Genomic DNA, 24,695 nt, shown 5'->3' with positions numbered 1-24,695 from the left:
AAAAATGGACTTCAGACCTGGCCAACAGCCCCAGTAAACAGACCTCGGGGTCACACATATAGAAAGTTACAACAAGCAGATATAGAATTCAAAGCCCATGTACAACGAATGAAGATCTTGAGAACAGACAGAAGCATTGACTGTAATAGTGCAACAAATGCTGTAACATAGTAACAGAACCACAGTCATCATATGCCATTCAGTATGTACATATCAAACTTTTCGCCACAACCAAACAACACCATCAGATAAAGTAACATTTCAAAAAGTGCCAGAATGGCAAACATGCTGATAGAATCGCATAAAACTACAGAATTTTGTTAAAATATTGATTTAGCTATCAGAACACAATATTGGAGATTTAAATACTTTTCCTGCTATCTCTGTCAAAGGAATAACAGTGCAAAAACAGGATAAACTGCATAAATGATAGTACATATGGACTCCTGGTAGCAAAAATTGTCAGCTGTAACTTTTTTCAGGTCACATACCTCTCAACCATACAGCTTTTTGCAGAAAGTCCAGATTTTTGCCTCATATTTTTGGTCTGTCCCTCATAAAAGTTGTCACTTTCTGGAAAATCACTGAGGATTGATGTCACTAAATAATGAAATTTGTTTGAGTTACAGACTTCATATCATTCAGAAAATGCATGCTAATACAAAACCTGTCATTCTAGCAACTTTCTAAGTTTATAAGATCAATATTTAAAATCTGTCGCTATTTTTAAGCCTTTGTCCTCCCAAAATTGTAGGTTTTGTCCAGATTTCTTCCACTAAGAGATTGAGAGGTATGAAATCAGGCATCAGTCTAAAACAAATGATGTATTTCCTTGTGTTAGAGCACATCAATCACTGCAGCCTAAATATTTTACTCAGCACAGAAACTTTCAAAAGACTATAATAAAATTCATGTTTTATGTAGACAAATATTTGCTGTTAGGTATAGTCAGAGCATAGACAAATATTCAGCATATATCAGATTTGACAGTTAAATGTATGTAAAATCTTACAAGTAAGAAGTGGTGTTTCCATTAATCACCAAAAATAAACAATATTGGACCAAATCTGTTACATCAAACCAAGATCAAAATGCACATCTTAAGATTCAAGTAAATACAAAGCTTTTTAAGAATCAATACACTTCTGCAAAACTCATCATTAATTAGTAAGACTGGAAGGATATAAAAGTAAGGTTTCTTAAGTTATATTTGCTAAATAGTTATTCTTTAAAGCTGCAGAACTGCTTAGAGTTGATGAGATATGAGTCTTCAACTCATGCTTTATTGGCGTGTATCTAAAATGTTGTTTTCATTTTCATAGCTCATAGAAAGCTTAGGGATTCAAAAAATAAAAATAACATGGGTGATATAGGTTCCCTTGACATTTTAAAGTTATAATGCAGACATGGGAAGGTGTTTCAAGGTTATATAAGATAATTTGCATCACATAATGTGCCGTATTCAATAACACCTACACTAACCCCTAGATTTACTAAACTTCCATGCAGGACTAGCTTAGTCCTGCACGGAAGTACCCGTTTAGGAGCAGGATGGCAGTGCACCATGCATATTAATAAGGTGCGCTGCCCTAGCATGTATCAGTGCAGGGGGTGTGTCTGATAGCAGAGCTCTCAGAATAAACATGCCCCTGCAAAGTAGAACAGAAGAAAGTGGTAAGAAATGAGCAAGACCATTCATAGGTGTCCGCATATCCCCACCAACAGTCCCCCATGTGTAGAACAGCAACAGTACATATAAATTAAATGAAGAAACCCTTTTATATATTTTTTTAAAATCCAAGTACAGCTAACCGTAGGTGTGCAGGTGTGCCCAACGCTTAGCTATGGTTAAAGCAGCTTAAAAGACTGAAGAGGATAACAAGGAAGATATATGCAAATTAAGCAGCACAGCAATAGTGTACTGGGCAGAGCATTCTCCTAACGAGCAGGCACTCCTGCTTTGAGTCCCACTGCAACACAGTTTGTTTTACATGGCAAAGCATGTTATAACCAACATTTTTGTTGCAAAACCCACTAAATAACATATATTTATGAACTGGAGTACTGCAGGAAATGTACATGTGAAGTGTCAGTGTCATAATGAATAAGGCACTAGTAAGCAGGTCTAAGCACAAATAAGCAGTAGCAAGCATATGTTAGCACATTTAAGTGCGTTTACGTGGGGGGTAGGCACTGCCTACACAGATTAAGCAATTTAGAAGCTAACTGAGTGTAAGAAACATTAACTTGAAGTTAGCAGTGCTTACCTCTACCCAAACCCACGCAACCCACTTACAACTGCTTTAAAGTGCCTTAATCACTCTGTATCCAATGGCCTGTGTTCTGCCCAGCAATAAAATAAACAGCCTCTGCAAGGATCAGACCCAGAAACCTGCATACCATACACGTGATTTACCACTAAGCCATGCCAAATATACATAAATCTGATATTTTCAGAAACATAACATCCAGCCCAGTCATGCAACAGTACAGAGAATGTATACCAACATCTAGATGTATGTGTGTGTTAATATGATATCTAAACAGATACAACATATCTATATATGTAAATATATATATATATATACATATATATTTAGAAATATATACATATATATAAATATATATGAACATATATACATACAAATGCCTACATCTACACATATATATGTCAACACCTATATGTCTGCATATACACAGCAAGTTACATATATATATATATATATATATATATATATATATATATATATGGTCCCCTTCAGTACACCAACACGCCAGAAGGCCGACACTCTACAGAAGGAGACGAGAAGACCGACGACGCAGATGATCGACAAGGTGAGATCCCGACGGACGAAACACCGACATGGGCAAGGTGTGAGCGCTACTCGGTAAGTATGCGATAAAGTGAGGGATTTAGTGTTAGGGAGCAGACAGGTAAGTGTGCGATAGTGAGGGACTGTAGTTTTACGGGCGGGTTAAGTGAGTTAGGGTTAGGGTGCGGGTAGGGTGAGTGTGCGATAGTGACGGACTATATGTTTAAGGGTGGGTTAAGTGAGTTAGGTTTAGGGTGCAGGTAGGGTATGTGTGCAATAGTGACGGACTGTAGGTTTAGGGGTAGGTTAAGTGAGTTAGGGTTAGGGTGCGGGTAGGGTAGGTGTGCGGTTGTGTCGGATCTTAGGGTTAGGGTTTGGGTTAAGGTTAGTGCATGTATAGTTGTGTGTAATGTGTAGTTTACGTTTTGTGTGTCAGTATTTTGGGTGTAGGTGTTATGGTGTTCGGTATTGTGTGTTGTCGGTCTTTTGGTGTCTGTGTTTTGGGTGTCGGCTTTGTGGCGTGTCGGTGTAGTGAAGGGGATTCATACACACACACACACACACACACACACACACACACACACATATATATAGATATATATATATATATATATATATATATATGTATATATATGTATACATACACACACACAGATATGTATCTATGTAGGTATATACAGACATAGTTATAAATATGTAAGCAAATATATATACCTATATAGGTATATATAACTCCGCCAAGGACGGTCCCAAGCCCGTCTGAAAAAGGAGGAGGATTGGGCTTAGGGTTAGCAACCCCATCCCATAAAAAAACAAATTGCTACAAAAACACCAACTACAGGAAACACAGACAATCTTGTCTTGGAAGAGGAGAGTTCTTCAAATGGAAGATTTATGAAGTTTTGTGGCCAAAGCCGAAAGGACGCCACAAAGCAGAGTACCCTTCTCTCTACCAGGAAAATAAACATTGGCACATGGAATGTCAGGACCATGTATGAGCTAAGCAAGGGAGCCCAAGTGGCAGCAGGAATGAGAAATAACAACTTGAGTTTGTTGGGAATCAGCGAGACAAGGTGGACAGGGGCTGGTCAGTGTCGATTATCTACAGGAGAGTTGTTGCTTTATTCTGGACATGAGGACAGTGAAGCACTTCACTCCCAAGGGGTTGGTCTTATGTTGGCTAAACAGGCCCAGAGAGCCCTGATTGGATGGGAAGCACATGGCCCCAGGATCATCACAGCTTCATTCCGTACAAAGAAGAAGAAAATTGTAATGAATGTGGTCCAGTGCTACGCACCAACTAATGACAGTGAAGAGGAAGATAAAGATCAGTTTTATGAAAGACTGCAGCAGATCCTCGAGACCTACTCAGACAAAGACCTTACTATCCTTATGGGTGATATAAATGCCAAGGTCGGATCCAGTAACATAGGATATGAGCAAATCATGGGTACACATGCTCTGGGAACAATCAACGAGAATGGTGAAAGGTTTGTTGATCTATGTGCTCTCAACAATTTGGTCATTGGAGGCAGCATTTTTCCCCACAAACGGATACACAAAAATACATGGGTCTCCCCTGACTACACAACAGAAAACCAGATAGATCACATATGCATTTGTAGAAAGTTTAGAAGAACATTACATGATGTCAGAGTGAAAAGAGGGGCAGATGTAGCATCTGACCATCACTTGATGGTGGCTAGACTGAAGCTAAAGCTAAAAAGAACCCAGGTTCAAGAGTCATCTAGGAGAATCAAATACAATGCTCATCTATTGAAAGATTCTCAGACAAAAGAACAGTTCAACATTGCACTGAAGAACAAATTTGAAGTGCTACAAGAACTGGTTGAGGAGGGTGGAGTAAACAGCTCATGGCAGAATGTGAAAAAGGCTGTAGACTTAGCTTGTCAAGAGACACTGGGACCTAAAAAGTATCATCAGAAAGAGTGGATCACTGCAGAAACACTGGTAAAGATAGAAGACAGAAAGAGGAAGAAGGCAAAAGTAAATAACAGTAAAACCAGAGCTTCAAAGAGCAAGGCCCAAGAAGAATATGCAGATGCCCACAGAGAGGTCAAAAGATGCATTAAAATAGATAAGAAAAATTATGTGGAACAGTTCTTTGTGGAACAGTTAGCAGTTGAGGCAGAACTGGCAGCTTACAGTGGTAACACAAAAATGTTGTATGATATCACCAAGCGACTTTCAGGAAAGTACAGTAAGCCAGAGAGACCTGTTAAAGATAAGCAAGGGAAAACCATCAATAGTATAGAACATCAACTGAAAAGGTGGGTGGAACACTTTGAAGAACTTCTAAACAGACCGTCACCTCTAAACCCTCCAATTATTGAGCCAGCCAATGAAGATCTATCAATCAATTGTGAAAAGCCAAGCAAGGAGGAGATCAGGAAAGCCATCATCCAAATGAAAAATGGTAAAGCGGCAGCACCAGATAACATCTCGGCAGAGGCCCTTAAAGCAGACCTGAATACATCAGTGGAGATGTTGTATCCACTCTTCAAAAGAATCTGGGCAGAGGAAACTGTTCCTTCAGAATGGAAAGAGAGCCATCTCATTAAGCTTCCCAAGAAAGGGGACCTTAGCAAATGTGACAACTACAGAGGCATCAATCTTCTATCAGTTCCAGGAAAAGTTTTCAACCGTATCCTTTTGAAAAGGATAAAGGACATCACTGACAAAAAGCTGAGAGAAGAGCAGGCAGGCATCCGCAAAAATAGATCGTATACTGATCAAATTGCAACGCTCAGAATAATTGTGGAACAGTCAGTTGAATGGAACTCACCATTGTATATCAACTTTGTTGACTTTGAAAAGGCGTTTGATAGCGTGGACAGAGAGACACTGTGGAGCCTTCTGAAGCACTATGGTATACCAACAAAAATAGTAAATTTGATAAAGAACTCATACAATGGTCTATCATGCAGGGTTATACATGGAGGGCAGCTCTCTGAAAGCTTTCAAGTAAAAACTGGGGTCAGGCAAGGATGCTTACTGTCACCATTCCTCTTCCTGTTAGTTATCGATTGGATTATGAAGAAATCTACTGCAGGACAGAAAAATGGGATCCAATGGACCCTATGGAATCAGCTGGAAGATCTGGACTATGCTGATGACCTCGCCCTCATCTCTCACAGCCAGCAGCAAATGCAAAACAAGACAAATTTGGTGGCAGTTACAGCACTAGAGGTGGGTCTTAACATTAACAATCTGAAGACAAAGATCCTTAAATTAAACTCCACAAATACTAACCCGATCACTCTGCAAGGGAAGCCACTGGAGGAAGTGCAGTCCTTTACCTACCTTGGCAGCATAATTGACAAGCAGGGCGGATCAGAAGCTGATGTCAGGGCAAGGATAGGAAAAGCAAGAGCAGCCTTCATACAGTTAAATAGGGTCTGGAAAACAAGAGAACTATCCTTGATCAACAAGATAAGGCTGTTTAACTCTAACGTGAAGTCAGTACTGCTGTATGGGGCAGAGACCTGGGGGTTAAACAAGACCACCACTAAAAAACTTCAGACATTTACAAATAGCTGTCTCCGGAAGATTTTACGGATTCGATGGCCAGAACCTATTAGCAACGCCACCCTTTTGGAAAGGACCAACCAACTTTCAATTGGGGAAGAAGTTAAGAGGAGGAGGTGGAGATGGATCGGGCATATTCTTCGCAAACCAGCAAACAATATTACAAGACAGGCATTGCACTGGAATCCTCAGGGGAAGAGAGGAAGAGGCCGCCCACGAAACACCTGGAGACTTTGAGGCAGATGCTAAGCTTAGAGGCTACACATAGAACCAAATAGAACAGTTGGCCCAGGACAAGATTCGGTGGAGAGCTGTAGTTGGTGGCCCATACCCTGTCAAGGGTGACGGGCATAAGTAAAGTAAGTAAGTAATATAGGTATATATGGCCATACATCTGTAGATAATAATGGTAGATTAACAGAAACATATACGTCTACATGCACCATTATTGGGGTTGAGAGGCCCCAAACAATATACGTCTTGTACGAATTGGCATACCTCCCCCCAGCAAAACACGTCCACCCTGCAATACACTACCAAGTGTTGCAGATCCCATAACCAGGACCTGACACGACATGGGCACATGATGTTAACAGTACTACATCCCAACTGTATGATGTCAGGCTGGTATTCATAACATATCATGCAGTACAGTCTGGCTCACATAGGATATGCAAAATGTGGAAGCTATCAACATCCCCACACACACACACACACACATATATATATATATATATATATATATATATATATATATATATATATACATGTGGCTACACATACACACACAGAGATATGTACAGTAAGATACTTATGTAGTAGGTGCACACAGTATGGTACACCTACTATGCCTACAGTTAACCCTAACAACTGGACACTGGATGACCCACCCATACAAATGACATTTGTTGCCTGCAACATATACCCACAGAGAGGTCAAAGTATAAACACCACACACAAGTTTGCAGAAATGGAATACCTTTATTTGTGTACTATTACAGATTTATATGCTATTTCATATAGCTGTTCAGACTCTGACATCCATATCAACAGAGTAATGCAACTATGAAACAGTTATACTAATACAGTAGTCTGGAAAGGTCCACAACTGTTGCTGTCCAGGCCAAGCCCTTTGAATCATAGATTACTAAAGATAGACTGGGCCACAGGATACCAGACAATCAACAGTAACTGGTGCAGGTGTATAGTCCAGCAGCCACTAGCTACTCTCTGTACACAATCGCTAGGTGGTAAAGACTTCAGTTGACCAAATGGGATGCAACTGTTACATAACAAGGCATAACTGACACCATCACAGGCACACTGGCAAACAGAACAGTCTGTATGGCAGGAGGCATTAGGCCTGCAGTAACCCACTTTATGTAAGTAATGTCAAGATAGGTGACATGTATGGTAATGTACATCCGGATACCTTAAGGCAGCTCACCCCTGATACCCCCACATATTGTAAAAGCCTAGGTTATGTATGGTGTACCCCCCCTAGACTCAATAATGCAAGGCCATATACTACTGTTACATACACTGGCCTCTGGAGTGCATATGGGCACACATGTATTGTGTAGGTGAAGCCCACATATATATGGCCCCAGCCCCACCATATGTGTGGGGGATACAACAGCAGTGGACTGCTGGCAGGCATGGCAGCATGGTATACGTATATGTGCATATGTATCTCTATCTGTATATGTGTAGACATATACTGCTCTGTATATGAAAATATCTGGGTGTGTATATGCATATCTATGTACATATACACGCCCATCTATATATGTCGATATGTACATGTGTAATTATCTATATTGATATTTGGATAATCATATGTACATATATATTCACCATATGTCCTGAACATAGGGTGTAGCACTACCTCAGCCCCTAATAGTCCCACCTTCGTAGTGCAAGGGGATGCCAGGCATGTATAGCAGGTATATTAGCAGACTATTGCTACTGTAATAGGGATTGTCTTCACAGACATGAAGTGTGTGGGAGGTCACATCTGCTTTTCACATGTGCGCCATTGGCTACTGACAGACATCCTAAGAACATCATAGTACAGTACCGCTGCAAGCACGTAATGCTCCTATGGAATACAGCAGACATATTGGCCAATAGATGTGGACATCCTGACACATTCTGTACAGTCCAGAGGTATACACAGAACCCCTTAGTTCAGAACATGTGGACCAAGCCTAACAATGGATGTTAACAGCCATGTAGATGGATATAACAACTTAGCTAAACAACTTAATGCCAACAACTTCTACCCATCAAGTAACCTAACAAACTCTTCTTTTAACTTCTCTCTACAACCTATCTCTACATCTTACATATACAGACTCCTTCTCAAACTAAAACCATGTACCCCCTCTGCTGATAAGCTCCCTTCACTTTTTCTTCAAAAGGCTGCCAAGGTCATTGTATATCCTATATCTATTCTCATAAATAGGACAATCAAAGAAGGAACCATCCCAGATATCTGGAAGGTCTCTCATATTATCCCACTTCATAAAGGTGGAAACTCCATTGACTATTCTAACTATAGACCTATTGCTCTCCTCTCACCTTTGGCTAAAATTATGGAGAAATGTATCCACCATCAACTTGTACAATATCTCTCTCTTCACAACATAATAGCAAACTGTCAACATGGCTTTAGACTGCATCACAGTACTACTACTGCCCTGCTGTCCTTTGTAGACACCATCAATCATAACCGTAACAATAACCTACTCTCTTCTGCCCTCTTCATTGATCTCTCCAAAGCATTCGATATGGTCAACCACTCTTTATTAATTACTACTCTTAAATCCCTCTCTTTTGATATCCCAGCCATTAAATGGTTTAGTTCCTATCTTACAAACAGAAAACAAGCAGTTCTTTGGAATAACCACACTTCTTCTCTTTTGCCCATTTCTATCGGAGTTCCACAAGGCTCTATCCTTGGCCCACTTCTCTTTTCCCTCTTCATTAATGATCTTCAAACAATAATCCCTCAAGCAAACTGCATTCAATATGCTGATGATTCTACGCTCATCTGCTCAGCATCATCCACCCCAGAACTTATCTCTCTTACTGAAAAAAATATTTAATACTGTAGAAACATGGTTCTCCAGTCGGTCCCTCTTACTAAATGCTAAAAAAACTAAACTTCTCCTCTTCACCCCCACTTCCAGGACCTCCCCCTTAAACTTCACCATCTCTTCTAACAGTGCCACTGTCATCTCACCTGAATCTACAACTAAACTTTTAGGAATTACCATTGACAATAATCTCTCTTTCAACCAACACATTAACAACACCATAAAACTAGTCAACAGAAAAATAGGATCCTTATATCGAATTAGACCATTTCTTACGCCATCAACTAAAACTAGGATTGCTCACTCCCATCTTATATCTACTCTCCTTTATGCTTCACCCATCTTTACCAACCTCAAGAAAACCAACCTCAACAAACTGGCAACCTGCTATAATAACATTGCCCGCTTCGCTACCGGTAACCCCTACAAAACCCATCAGTGTCTTAACTTGAAACTACTAGGCTGGCTAGAGTTTCAGAACTATCTTGCAATCCCTCAACTCACTATTGCCCATAAAATACTGTACCAACCAAATAACACCCCTATACTCTCACAACTCTTAATCCCCTATAACAATCTTAACTGCCTCCGCTCTTCTAGTAAACTCTTGGCTAGTTCTATAAAATCAAATAACACTGCTGGTGACTCCCTATTCACCAATTCAGTAGGTACAAAATGGAATTTGTTACCTAGCAACATAACAATGATTACATCATTGCCTCTCTTCAAACAAAATATTAAACTGTACTTCCAAAATCACTGGCGTTGTTCCTGTAGTAAACCTGATTAACTTTCCACTTGTACTACTCAACTTTAAAACTACTTCTTACTCCTTGTGTGACACTATTCTCTGCTTGGCTTTCTTTTTCTCTTCCTTCTTCATCTTCCTAATGCTTCTTTGCCTGTTAACTGTCTTAACTTGTTCTCTTTTCCAAAACTAATCCCTTATTAACTTCCCTTATTCCTAGTACTCTACTTTGTCTTCTTTTTCTTACCTCCTATCTTTGTTATCTTTCTCAGACAACTATTTTTATCTTTGTGTAATACTATTTTGAACTGTTACTGTGTTTGGTAGTATTTAATTCATGTAGTAACAATTTTAAATTGTAGAGTTTGTTAGTTTTTTACTATTTTTTTACTAATTTTTATTTTTACTTATGCTGGTTTTCTTTCGTGTATTTACTTCTGTGGAGCTTTTCTCCCCGGGCCTCTACTGAAAATGGAAATATCTCCAGCTAGACTAGCCCGGTCAACAAATGTAAAATAAATAAATAAAAAATAAATAACACATAACAACTGGTATACATTCGTCCCCATAGGTCATGCATTCACAAACCTCTGTCTGTCCTGACACATAATAACTGATGGTACAGAGGTGCCATGGCCACATACTACCCACTAGATATTGCCATACATCTGTACAGCATCCCACCGCTCTGTCTGACATACATGACTGTTAAGGGATGCCCGGCAGCAGTACATCTGGAAAGTATCTGGACATGGCACCTTGCTGGGTAAGTAGACTAAGCTGCTAGACATGTAACAAAGCACTGTGCAGGGTACAGGCAGACTGGCTCAACAAAAGCTTACATCTCCTATGGAGGAATGCACATGTACCTGCATATACAGCAGGCTCTACAAGCATGTCACAGCACAGGTTAAGATACACCTGTGTGAAAGTGCATAACCACAACCAATGTGAACACTGCCATAGCCACATATGGTAAGCTAGCATAATATTACAGTATATGGACTATTTGTTCAACACCATCCTCATATGTGCCACTCACACACTAACCCTACATATACTGGGCCACTACACAGTGTGGTCTGATTCCCGTTTGTGGTATGGGACGTGTGTGTATGGCCCTACAAATATGTAAGCCAATAAGGTAACATACAGTGGAGCAGCATGTATCATCAGATAGGACGGCACCTAGGACGATGACATCTACCACAGTCTATACACGGGCCAAGGTACATATTAACAATACACACACTGTTGACATTCACCATAAGTACACAGACCTCAGTACTGTACAAACAACCACAGAATGTCCAGGTCATGTCATCAAATGCAATCCCTACTGTACATAACATGTATAGCAGTCTGATATCTCACTGGCTTGTTATCAGATATGATGACACTAATGATGGTGTACAGAGCATATGCACCACTTAATGCACAACATATGTACAATGGTTGAAAGAGTTGTGGCTGGAAGCACATACACAGAGCCAGTACTGATATGTTGCTGTGATAACCTCATACATTTACTGTTGTAACAGGGTTTGTTGCAACATATGTTCTATGAGGGATATGAGGTCAGTAACTGTCACGGCTTTCACCATCTGCAGACTGCAATCCTCACACTACCTTCTGCAGTCCATAGATAGATGCTCTGTGGGTGACACATGAAACCAGAGGCACAACACACTGCCCAGTCTTCAGATGACCCAACAGATGGGGATTCCTCATAAACATAGAACTGACATGGCAGGTATTAAAACATGTAGGACAGCCATATCCACACACACACTGTTAAACCAGCATTACTCCAAATGCAGTATAGCAGCACTTACAGTCTCTAGTCAGGTCAGGCACATCCCCCTCCTGTGTGTTGCCCTGTTTCAACAGTGTATGTTGTCAGAGGTAAATCCCCAATCCATCGGAGATGCTGTTTGCCAAACAACAGATCTAGTTCCTGCTCACAGTGAATGAAAAGATCCAACACCAACATGATGTTCCTAGATATTGGAGTGTGTTTCTATGCAATTGGCTATAGGAATGTTACCACGGCTGTTCTACATGCAATCAGCTAGGCGAGGGCTGCAATTCATGCAGAGGCCATTAGCTGATCATGAGCATCACTTAAAATGCACATGCCTAAGAAAAGCAGGTGTAGGTCTCCACATCCACCAGAGAGAAAGGGAAAGAGGCAGACAGAGGAATTGACAAGTCAGGGAGGGGTGGGAGAGTAAAACCTAAGCATGCTTGTGTCACACACCTACTAGCCCAGGGTATCAAACCCCTGATGACTATGTAGTGCTATCAAAGTCCTATGCAGTTATTGGATGTGCCACATAGGTCACCTGTTGTGGAGTCCTTAGAACATATCTGTGATGGTGAGTGACATCTGCAACAGGGATATGGTAGCTATACTGTAGGTGAAGTACATGTGCCTGTCCGCATGAACAGTTGCCTGCGTCAACACAGCCACACTCTCACAGGGATGCACACACATTGGCACACTTGGCAGGGCCAGAGATACAGCTCATCACTAGTGAGATTGCCAGAACACATTAGTGTGCAGGTATCACATGCAGCACACAGGTCATACTGAGGTTATATGGGCAAAAGGTATGGGGAAGTGTCTGGCATCAGACAGCATGCTTCAGTATACCACTGGGGTTGTAGTGAGTGTAGATGTGATTATTCACATCATACAACACACACACAAGCTTGTGACCATCCATGCAGGACTAGTGCAATCAGTAGAAATGTACTCGGTTATGAACTAAGTACATGTCTGCAAAATCCAAAACAGAGCTATGACAGCCTCAAATAAAGGCTACATATCATGTACTAAGCATGCCAGTGGCTGGGTATAAGGCCAGTGGCATTGCAAGCAGTACAAAAATTTAAAAAATCAACTTTTAATTCCTATTAGCTGATCCCAGCTGTTTAAGCATAGGGTAGCTGAGTGCAAATGGGATTGGGAGGAAAATAACATAACAGACATAAATTAAGCATTCTAACTAAAATCAGTATTCTGCATGCAAGTCAATGGCAGGCAGAAGACAACATTGCCAGTGAGTAATGGTTGCTAAGGGGGGAGGCTCAGTGTGAGACATGTAACTCTGCATTAGCATGCAATCCTATAAAATGAGGGGAAGGATTGTGAATCCCAGTTTTCCTCAGGATGTGAAACAGGTCCCGACCGTGTAAGAGTATGACTAGCTGGGTGCAAGCCTACAAGGTAGGTGACATCATGGGTGGGTGTGTAAAGCATACTGTAAGCGGAATGGAGCCATGTGGCTTGGGGTTGCTCCTAGCTAAGCACAGCTAAACTAGGGAATGTGTCCAAACCTGCCTAGCAGTCTTTACAAAGCCTAAGCGTGTGTGTGTGGTGCACACCAAGTCATACAGGAAGAAATAAGAGGTTAAACCAAAAAATAACAGTAGTGTGCACATTTGAGCACTCTGCACGGTGCGCACATGGGCTTAAACAGGAAGGCAATGGGAAGGGAAAACAACAGTAGGAAGGTAATCAAAGAGAACTAACTTATCTGCCAGGTGAAATGTATCAGAAACAGCCAATTACACAGGCAGCAGACCAGCCCAGGCCAGAACACTACTATAAACTATGCAAACACCTTCCCCTCTGTTTTTTTCCACATTCTACACCACCGGTGTATACAAGCGAGGAAATTTTAACTAACAAACCTACAAAATGAGAAGGGCTGCAGCAGGCAACATAGAACAACATGTGCAAGAGGCTGAGGGTGGTGAGGATGTAAATGCTACCGAACAACCTACAGTGAGGAGACGGAGAAGAGTGTACAGACCCAGGTTAACCTACCAGGGGTTACATGAGCTGGAGCTAGTGGAGCGCTATAGGGTGGACAGAGACCTCCTACAGCAATGTGTTGAGCTGTGCCGGCCACCACACCACACTGACTGAGGGAAACCCATCCCAGTGGATACCAAAGTATGTGTAGGCCTAGGTGTACTAGCCACAGGTACCTCCCAAAGCACAACTGAGGATATCATGGGGATCTAACAGGCATCATTATCCAGAGTATTCCACCAGTTCTTGAATGCAATGTCAACACATGCCAGTGAGCACGTATATTTCCTTAACACCCATGAGGTGTTGACCAGCAATATGCGTCTCTTCCACCAAATAGCAAAATAGCTTGGTGTAGTGGGTGCTATAGACTGCATGCACATACTCATCAAGCACCATCTGGTGAGCAGGGTAGGGCCTATATCAACAGCAGTGGCATCTCCTCTATCAACTGCCAGGTTGTATGTGATGCCCAGGGAATTATACTGAATGTGTGTGCAGGCAGCCCTGGAAGCTATGACAATTCCCACATTTGGCATCTGACACAGCTGTACCAGAGATTTGCCAATGCAGACATCCCCTACGGTCACCTACTGGGGATGCTGGGTACACACTGGAGCCATGGCTGATGGCACCAATCAGAAATGCACACACACCTGAACAACAACACCATAATGAGGCACACGCACATGCCAGACATATAATAGAGCATGTGCTTGGGATGGTCAGGTCACGGTTCTGGTGTCTGGAACATCTGGTGGAGCCTTGCAGCATTTACCAGCTACATGTACCCAAATTGTTATGGTATGTGCTATGCTACACAATATGATCCTGCATAAACAGCTGCAGCAGGAACAGAATGGGGCTGGGCCACACACCCTCCCCCCACCAATGCCAAGGCCTGCATAGGCACAGAGTGACCTGGAGGAGGAACAACCTGAGCCTGCCTCAGTAGGCAGAAGGAGGCAAGCCCAGTATGCCCTGGCCTTGGCAAAGAGGCAATGCATAGCACATGCACTGACACAGTAGGAACCCAGGGAATGACACCTTTCTCTGACTCGCACATACAGTAAAAAGAATACCAAACAGGACACTACGTGTGCTCAACCATGTATAGGGAGTGTACTATGTGCATCTGACATAGGCAGCCCACCAGCACCATCTGCAAGCCTGGCACACTCACAAAGTATGTCAATCAACCTACCAATTGCCATATGGAGTAGAATGTGTCATTACCTGTAGCTATGGTATGGATGTGAGCATGCAAGGGAAATGGGAGGCTGGATGTTATAGCAGCAGACAGTAGACACCCATAGTGGCACCATGATATCTGTAACACATACTGGAGTCACCATAGTAGCCAGTACTACACAGGGTGACATAACCCACTGCAGGAAATGTGCTGAGTGACATGTGTGTCCATATGACCTGCACATGCCATTCAGGATGGTTCACATATCGAACAACAGTGTCAGGCAGCAGGACAGGTGTAGACAAACCCAAACAGAGCCTGTGCCATGGCCCCAGAATTATGGCTATGGTTAACCTCCCCTCCAGGCCTACACAGACAGACTACAGCAGGGCAGGCAGTGGGATGTCAGTTCTGAAGGGTAGAAAGTCAGACAATAAGATGTAGGGCAAACAAAGCCACAATCTGTAGTACACTGGTATGCCTCTAGCCAGCACGATAGGTAAGACTACAGACTGAAATGGAGTGCCTAACATACCAGTACAGTCCCAGCAAATGTGTTTAAGTGTTAGGTGTGCCCCCCCCCCATCTTATGTAGACATATAGTAACAGTCAGGTGCCCCCCCCCCCAATCCTGTGTAGAAATGTAGAAATAGTCAGGTGTGCCCTCCCCCCAACCTACATAGAAATATAGTAACAGTCAGGTGTGCACCTCCCAATCCTGTCTAGAGCTGTAGAAACAGTCAGGTGTGCACCCCCTACTATGCAGAAATGTAGTAATGGGCAATGCCAAATGATGGATGGATACCCTGCAGTGACAGCATGCCACCTCTCAGTGTACAACACACAGGTCAGCACTGCAGTACAAACTACCCAGACTTGATCCACACATGCATATTGGGCATGCTCACACACTTACACACATGACAGCCATGTCTGCAAACACCAGTGGACCAGACATATCTGGCAGTTGCAGTTGTTAGTGCAGACACCCGTCAGTATGCAACACTCATGCCTTGCACACACAGTAGATAGGAATACAGACATATATGTAAGTACAACACACTATAATAAGCCAAAGGTAGATGGACATAGATGTGTGGAAGAGGGTGACTGTGACAAGGAGCCATCTAGGCCTGTCCCACCCAGCACACAGCCAAAGGGCCCCAAACACATGAAGTGCTGGGTTCACTCACAGCAGATACTAGCCACCAGTGTCTGTCAGCATTACAGACCATGTGGTGCATGTGCTAGCTATGCAACATGACTATACAAGGAAGTAGTCATCTAGCAACTGTATACAAGTACCCTGAAATATGACCCTGTGTGTGTCCGCATGTGGTGTGTCAACTCCTACATGAATGGGTAATGGCCCATCCACACACACTGCCTTCCCCATAGCCCTACTATGACAAGCCTGTTGAGGTCATCCAATGTGAAAAACACCTTTGGGAGAGTTGTAGCCTAGAACTGTCCATGGTGCATTTCATAACTGCGTACTGCTGTAGTGTGATAAACTAGTTAGGTAGGAATTCTATCCCCAAACATGGCAACTGTGTGTGTGTGTTTGTGTGTCTGTCTGTGTAGAGAATAATGCTTTTTAGGCTAGCCACACTCCCCACAATCCAAATGCTCAACCTTCGCAAGGCAGCTGATGTCATCCACCTAGCAATACACCTCTGGGAAGCTGTAGTCCAATAATCTCTGTAGAGCATCCTGTAAGTGCATATCCCTGTAGTGTGATAAACTAGTTAGGTAGAAGGTCTATTCCAAGACATGGTAACTGTGTGTGTGTGTGTGTGTGTGTGTGTGTGTGTGTGTGTGTGTGTGTGTGTGTGTGTGTGTGTGTGTGTGTGTGTGTGTGTGTGTCTGTGTAGAGAGCAATGCTTTTTAGGCTAGCCACACTCCCCACAATCCAGATGCTCAACCTTTGCAAGGCAGCTGATGTCATCCACCTAGTAATATACCTCTAAGAAACTGTAGTCCAGTAATCTCCGTAATGTGTCCTGTAAGTGCGTTCTGCTGTAGTGTGCTAAACCAGTTAGGTAAGAAATCTATCCCCAGACATGGCAACTCTGCGTGTGTGTGTGTGTGTTTGTGTGTCTGTCTGTGTAGAGAGTAATGCTTTTTAGGCTAGCCACACTCCCCACAATCCAAATGCTCAACCTTCGCAAGGCAGCTGATGTCATCCACCTAGTAATACACCTCTGGGAAGCTGTAGCCCAATAATCTCCGTATAGCATCCTGTAAGTGCATATCCCTGTAGTGTGATAAACTAGTTAGGTAGAAGTTCTATTCCCAGACATTGTAACTGTGTGTAATTGTGTGTGTGTCTGTGTAGAGAGCAATGCTTTTCAGGCTAGCCACACTCCCCACAATCCAAATGCTCAACCTTTGCAAGGCAGCTGATGTCATCCACCTAGTAATAAACATCTTGGAAGGTTGTAGCCCAGTAATCTCTATAGCGTGTGCCATAACTGTGTACTGCTGTAGCGTGATTCAGATCCCTGGTAGGGTTCCATGGCCATTCTGGATGTTTTGTGCATGTTCCACTGTCTGTGTAGGGAGCAATGCATTTTAGGCTAGTCACACTGAGTACATGTCAAATGCCCTACTTTGGCAATCCTGCTTATGTCAGCCAATGTGATATACACCTTTTGGGAAGGAGTACTGCAGTAATCACCATGGTGTGTACTATAACTGTGTAGTGCTATAATGTAATAAACTAGTTAGGCAGGGGTTCTACTCTCATACATAACAGGTGTGTGTGCATGTGTGTTTGTACATTGTAACCTGAGTAGAAGAGGGTGTGCATGTGTGACACCTGAGCCCAATGTATAGTGGGTTTTGCAATTTTCTTATATGGTGGCTCTAGTTCATATCACAATGTCCACTGTACAGGGAAAGCAGCTGTGAAATAGCCGTGAGGCTGGGGTGCATATTCATACCCATACATGTGACAACAAGGCCAGGCAATCACAGTTAGCAACCCCAGTATTACCCAGAGCACACTCTCAACCCATGTCACATACACACACATGGTGAGGCAACAGCCAAGATGTGTGTAGTACACTGCATATTGGCAACTGATAGTAACAATGGTGTGAATGCAGTGGCCTACAGAGGCCATGGCACCCTGTCCATCAGTACGATGAGCACCTAATTACAGACAGTGCGCCTTCAGTATTTTTTACACCGGATGCCTGCAACAACTGTGATTCCATGAAATGTGATCTGAAAAGGACATACTATGCCTTACACACATGCACTGTATGGACAGATGCCACTGACTGCAGGGTCAACCAGCTGTCCATTACCTGGCCCCACCACATGAGGGTAGGACTGTCACTTCTGATTACATTCTGTGTACACAACATGGGCCAGACAAAACAGGTACACTTCCACATGCCACTGGACATGAACATGGGACTTGTGCACATCCCAAACACCATCCATGTCATGATGTATAGAACACATACATGCTAAGCATTCCACAGCACTGGCCATGCAGAGTAGTGACTCAGGAGACTGGATGGTGTAAACTATACCCACTTGTGTGTTCCATTCTAGACACTTCACCCCATAGCCATAATGCAGACCATTCTCATGTGGCCTGGTGCCAAGGAATACCCCTCAACTAGCCTTGTACAGCCATCTGGGACCATCGACCACTACACACCTGTGAAGCAATGAACACATGCATGCTGGTACTAGCACCCTGTGTCTGTGTCTGTGTTGTAAGATGCTTCTGACCACAATCACACCCAGTACCACACCCAGTGTCATACTGAAGCATGCCCTCTAATGTCAGACACCATCACATACCCTTTGATCATAGAACCCCAGGATAACCCCTGTGGGCCAATTTGTACCTAAGCACTACTGTATAGTGACAAGGTAACTGGTTAGGAAGTGTATTCGTTACCCTGCCAAGTGTGGCAATGTGTATGAGTCCCTTGCAGAGTGTGGCTGTGTTGATGCTGACACTTATTCATGTGGACAGGCTCATGTACTACACCTACTGTATCGCAACAGTGTTGCAGATGTCACTCACCAACACATATACGCCTGGACAGCTCATCAACATGTAAGCAATGTGGTGCATGCAATAACTACATACAGATGTGATAGCTATGCATAGCAGTCAGGTATCTGAATCCCCGTATTGGTAGGTGTGTGACACAAACATGCCTACATTTTACTCACCCACACCTTCCCTGACATACTTTGGCTCTGTCGGTCCTGCCCACACCCATTCTGGTGGATGTGGGATGGACACCTGCATTTCTAGGCTGCAGCTTGTGTTTTGTAAGTAATGGTCATGATCAGCTGATGGCGTCTGCACCAATTGCAGTCCTTCTCTAGCTGAGCGCATGTGGAACAGCTGTGGTAACATTCCCATAGCCAATTGCATGGTAACACACTCCAATATCTAGGAACATAATTTTGGTGTTGGTCCTTTACATCCACTGTGGGCAGGAACTACAACTGTCATTTGATGAAATGCAGCTCAGATGGATTGGCAATTTACCTCTAACAACTTACACTGTGGAAACAGGACAACACACAGGAGGGGGATGTGCCTGTCCTGACTACAGACTGTATGTGCTGCTATACTGCATGTGGAGTAATGTTGGTTTAAAAGTGTGTGTGTTTATATGGCTGACCTACATTTTGTAATACCCGCCATGTCAGTACTGTGTTTATGAGGAATCCGCATCTGCAGGGTCGTCTGCAGACTGGGCAGTGTGTTGTTCCCTTGGTGTCATGTGTTACCCAAAGAGCACGTATCTGTGAACTGCAGAAGGTAGTGTGAGGATTGCAGTCTGTAGATGGTGAAAGCCCTGACAGTTACTAACTTCATATCCCTCATAGAATGCATGTTGCAACAAACCTTGTTACGACAGTACATGTATGAGGTTAACACAGCAACATGTCAATATTGGCCTTGTGTATGTGCTTCCAGCCACAACTCTGTCAACCTTTGTACATATGTCGTGCATTACTAGGTGCATGTGTGCTGTACACCATCATATGTGGCATCATATCTGATAACAAGCCAGGGAGATATCAGACTGCTACACGTCATGTACAGTATGGGTAACATTTGCCGACATTAACAGGCCATTCTGTGGTCATTTGTACAGTACTGAGGTCTGTGTAAATATAGTGACTGTTGACAGTATGTGTATTGTGAGCATGTTCTTTAGCCTTTGTACAGACTCTGGTAGATGTCATTGTTATAAGTCCCATCCTATTTGATGTTGCATGCTGCTCAACTGTATGTTACCGTATTGTTTACATGTTTGTAGGGCCATACACACACATGTCCAATACCACAGACAGACAGCAGACCACACCGTGTAGCAGCCCAGTATATGTAGGGCTAGTCTGTGAGTGGCATATATGAGGATGTTGTTGAACAGATAGTCCATATACTGTACTTTTATGCTAGCTTACCATATGTGGCTGTGTTCACATTGGATATGGTTATGCACCTTCACACAGGTTTATCTTACCCTGTGGTCTGACATACCTGCAGAGTCTGCTATATATGCAGGTACATGTGCAATCCCCCATAGGATATGTTGGCCAGTGATGATCCAGTCTGTCTGTTGCCTGCACAGTGCATTGGTACATGTCTAGCAGCTTAGTGTACTTATCCAGTGAGATGTCATGTGGAGATACTTGCCAGATGTACTGGTGCCGGGTCTCCTTTAGCAGTCATGTATGTCAGATAGAACAGTGGGATGCTGTACAGATGTATGTTACTATCTAATGGGTAGTATGTTGCCATGGCACCCCTGCACCAGCAGTGTTATGTGTCAGGCCAGACAGGGGTGTGTGAATGCATACCTATGGAGGCATATGTATACCAGTCGTTATGTGTTATACCCATTTACATGGCTTTTAACCTCCATATTGTTATACATGGTACACATGTTTAGCACTAAGGTGTTCTGTGTATAACTGCGGACTGTAAGGAGTGTTTCAGAATGTCCACATATATTGGCCAATATCTGTGCTGCAGTCCACAGGGACATTACATGCTAGCAGTGGTACTTTACCTGGATGTCCATAGGATGTCTGTCAGTAGCCAATGGCACACGTGGAAAGCAAATGTGACTTCCCACACACCATGTCTGTGAAGATAATCGCAATTACAGTAGCAATAGTTTACCAATATACCTGCTATACATACCTGACATCCACTTGCACTACGATGTTGGGACTATAGGGGCTGGGTAGGCCTGCACTCCATGTCCAGGACATTTGGTGAGGACATCTGTACTGTACATATATACATCCATATATATATATCTATGATTACACATATACATATTGACATATATAGATGAGTATGTATAAGTACATAGATATACATATACACACTCAGATATATACATATACAGAGCAATATATGTCTACACATATACAGTCAGTGATACATATGCACATGAACATATGGATATCTACAGAGTTAGCTATAGCAGTATAGATATCTATGCATATATAATCATAGATATCTAAATATATACCAACACAACTAGTCATATCTGTACACATAGGATGTGCATACATATATACCTACATACACATATCTATATGTACATATAGGTATACCTATATATACTCATATGTATAGATTCATATATGTATAGGTATGTACACATATATACATACGAAGAGGTGTACACATGGCCATATATATGTAGCACTATACAGATGTGTATACAGACATATGTATATCTGTGTATGTACATGTAGACATCTATATACCTGTCGTGAGTAAACGTCACGGTTGCGTATACCCTCCCACATGTATCCCACCGCATGTATCTGCTATGTGTACATTATGATAAAACAACATATGTGATGCAACAATCATATTAATGACAAGGACTACACAATCTAGGATGTAAAGGCAAGTGTTCAATACCACTCAATTTGGGTAATGACAGATGTATTGTTAATACAACAGCTGTCCCCATAGTGATCATGGTGTAGTTGTCATGTGTTGTGACTTCAGTGTAAAGGGCCCTGAGTTCATGACCTGCAAGGACTGCTCATTTTGTTGCTGGCCAGAACAAGGACTGTTGGATGCAGAGTGGTTAAGGCAGTGTTTGTGCAATGTAGGCCACACATGTCAGTATCATGACATAGCTAGGTAGTGGTCTAGTCCCAGTGTTGGCAAGTAACTGTGTGCGTATATGTGCATGGGTCTATATCAGGTTGCAGGGTATACATGCCTCAGTGGGCCACCTGTCTATGTGGCCAGGCAATACCCGGTATAGTAACCTGTGAAATGTGTTTGACTGTACCCCAGATATGTCACTGCCATGCTGTCAGCACAGTGACATACCCCGTTGTGCATTATGACTGCAGACCATCCTCGTGCTGACACATGTACACCTACAATACACCTGCATATCAGTTTACGGACCACAACCAAGCAGTGTTACAAACAGCTAGAAGGCATCACTGCTGGACAGCTACACTACCTGCCAATTATGCCTCACACTCTACACCCTACAACATGTTACACTGCAGGACTGTGGTACACTGGTATACACTCACCCTGTGCATCAGAACCATATCAGCATGTCCCTGCATCGATGGTGTGGATAACAGGGATGGGGCACAGGTATCATCATATGCACAGGGCATCCTTGTGCTGACACATGTACGCCTGCAACACACTTGCATATCAGTTTACAGACCACAACCAAGCAGTATTACTAACAGCTAGAAGGCATGACTGCTGGACAGCTACACTACCTGTCAATTATGCCTCACACTCTACACCTTACAACATGTTACACTACAGGACTTTGGTACACTGGTGTACACTCACCCTGTGCATCAGAACCATATCCGCCTGTCCCTGCATCGATGGTATGGATGACAGGGATGGGGCACAGGTATCATCATATGCAAAGGGTGTGGTGTTGGTCTGCCAGAGGTCAAGGGTGGGCCGTACAATTGACACCATGTGTGTGGATGAGGGGTGTATTCGGCGGAGCTGGCTGAGGTGATGTGTGTAGGTATGAGGTGCCCTAGGTGTGTTTGATTAGTGTGTGGGTATGCATACACACAGTTCTGCCTTGTGGCTGCCCTACATAGGTGTTTATGGACAGCTGCAGACCATATCTGGCAGGGTGTGCAGTTTACTGCCTCTGATCACTGACATGTGGACTGTGCCTGCCAGGAGTTCCACAGGCACATGCAGGTACAGGCATTGAAGTGCTACTCTCACCTGCTGATGACATTTCTCTGCTGGTACCACATCCCTCCTGTGACTGGCCAGGACCACATGCACATGGCCTGCTGTGGTGTGGTGTGGACAGCACACCCAGTGCACTGCTGGGGCTACTACTGCCACTAGGGGAGCCACTTGGTATCCTAGCATGCCCACATAGATTGCCAGCTGTTGGTGTTGCTGGGCCACGTCCATGCAGGCTTCACCGCATCCCCAACACATGTTGAAGCATGGACACACCATGGCTGATGAGTGCCATCAGCTCATCATGCCATCTATCTGCTTGCTCGTTAGAAGCACGGATGGCAGCCGCCACTTCAGGGAGGTTGTTGCCTACAGTAGCAAGTGCAGCTTTCTGCAACCTAAGGCACTGTCTAGTGCGATGCTCAGTAAGTGCCTGTGCCACCATTACAGCCTGGAACATGCATCTACTGGTTGCAGCTATGTTGCCTATGCCAGGGGCATGATGTCCAGTGACCCTACCATGAGCACCCAGGGACATCTGCCTATGTGGCAGCCTTTCGGACATCCGGCTATGCTTGCTGTGACTGGACACAGTAGGCATGGTTACCACACTTTCCTGTGCAATGCCACTGAATGCTAGCTGCCCCTCTGCTATGGTCACTGGTGCTGGGGTGTGTATAGGCACCACAACTTTGTGCGAGGGTGGGGTGGCTAAAAGGAGGGATGTCAAATGTATACACAGTGTCAGCCCCTGACAACCCCACCTGTGCCTCACCATTATCATCATCATTGGTGTCTGTATGGACACCTACTTCAGATTGGGTGCATGAGGGACCCTGACCCACCTCGCCACCTGTGGGGGGAAACAATAACTGCACTTTAAAACCTGTACACACACACACACACACACACACACACACACACACACACACACACGCATCTCCATACTACCTACCTGTCCATGCCTTTACAGACAGCCCCTCCTATATGCCCATGTGTTACCCCATCCTGCATCACACTTGTTAACATGCAGACATTGCTACCACTCATTAACATCAAAGTCCTCTAAATGCCCACACAAGCAGCCATGACACAAGGCCTGTTGCTACATTACCTGCCTGACCTGTGTATAGTGGAGTAAAATGGCCTCAATACTGTCATTCGGTATGCACCTTCTGTACGAACGGAATGATGTGCATGGCCCCTATATGTGTGGGCTACTATGTTGTAGCCATAATACCTCCCACT

The sequence above is a fragment of the Protopterus annectens genome, chromosome 15.part0 (genome assembly GCF_019279795.1).
Source record: "Protopterus annectens isolate FY-2018-M chromosome 15.part0, PAN1.0, whole genome shotgun sequence".
NCBI lineage: Eukaryota > Metazoa > Chordata > Ceratodontiformes > Protopteridae > Protopterus > Protopterus annectens.
Note: the sequence above shows the minus strand (reverse complement) of the source record.